Raw genomic sequence first — 521 nt, 5'->3', positions numbered from 1 at the left:
ATAGTTCTTTTGTACAGATGAATTAGCATAAATTTGGAAGACAATGCCTCCTGTTTTACCATATATATATATACTCTCTGGGTATCTGTCTGTTTATTTGCCTGTCTGTTTGGAAATCTGTTTGAATCTCTGTGTCTGTGTCTGTGTCTCTCTGTGTCTGTGTCTGTGTCTGTGTGTGTGTGTGTCTCTCTCTCTCTCTCTCTCTCTCTCTCTCTTAATTGAAATGGGCCCAAGGCCCAATCAATAAACCATCCAGACTCCAGACTCCAGACTCTCTCTCTCTCTCTCTCTCTCTCTCTCTCTCTCTCTCTCTCTCTCTCTCTCTCTCTCTCTTCCGGGCTTCTTTTGAGACATACACAAACTCTGTGTGTATGTGAATAGAACTATAGAATAGAATAGAATAGTAGAATAATCTTTTAGTGTGTGTGTGTGTGTGTGTGTGTGTGTGTGTGTGTGTGTGTGTGTGTGTGTGTGTGTGTGTGAAAGACAGATAGATAGACATGCAGAGACAGAGAGAGTAA

The sequence above is a fragment of the Littorina saxatilis genome, linkage group LG9, assembly GCF_037325665.1.
Source record: "Littorina saxatilis isolate snail1 linkage group LG9, US_GU_Lsax_2.0, whole genome shotgun sequence".
In the NCBI taxonomy this organism is placed as follows: domain Eukaryota; kingdom Metazoa; phylum Mollusca; class Gastropoda; order Littorinimorpha; family Littorinidae; genus Littorina; species Littorina saxatilis.
This window is presented reverse-complemented; position numbering follows the sequence as displayed.